The following is a 374-nucleotide window of genomic DNA, read 5'->3' as shown; positions in this document are numbered from 1 at the left end:
CCTACATGCAGGTATAATAAATAATAAATAGAAACAATGTAAGTGAGAGCTGCCCGCCTCCTACATGCAGGTATAATAAATAATAAATAGAAACAATGTAAGTGAGGACTGCCCGCCTCCTACATGCAGGTATGAATAGGAGTTGGGTTTAATTATGTTTAAAGTTAGAAGAGGAAACAGATGTTGTCACATGGGGAATTTTGCCTCGGTTTGAAACTCATGCAGGTAAAGGGCCCAGATGTGCTGGGAGCCCCTGTGGGGCAAGCAGAGGCTGAACTATTAAAAAAGCTACAGCCTCCAAATAAGATAATAAAAGGAAATATAAAGATCAAATTCTCTAATAAACTCTTACAGGATACTCATTCTTTTTCACT

Source organism: Grammomys surdaster, unplaced genomic scaffold (genome assembly GCF_004785775.1).
Source record: "Grammomys surdaster isolate TR1022 unplaced genomic scaffold, NIH_TR_1.0 125861, whole genome shotgun sequence".
Taxonomy (NCBI): Eukaryota; Metazoa; Chordata; class Mammalia; order Rodentia; family Muridae; genus Grammomys; species Grammomys surdaster.
This window is presented reverse-complemented; position numbering follows the sequence as displayed.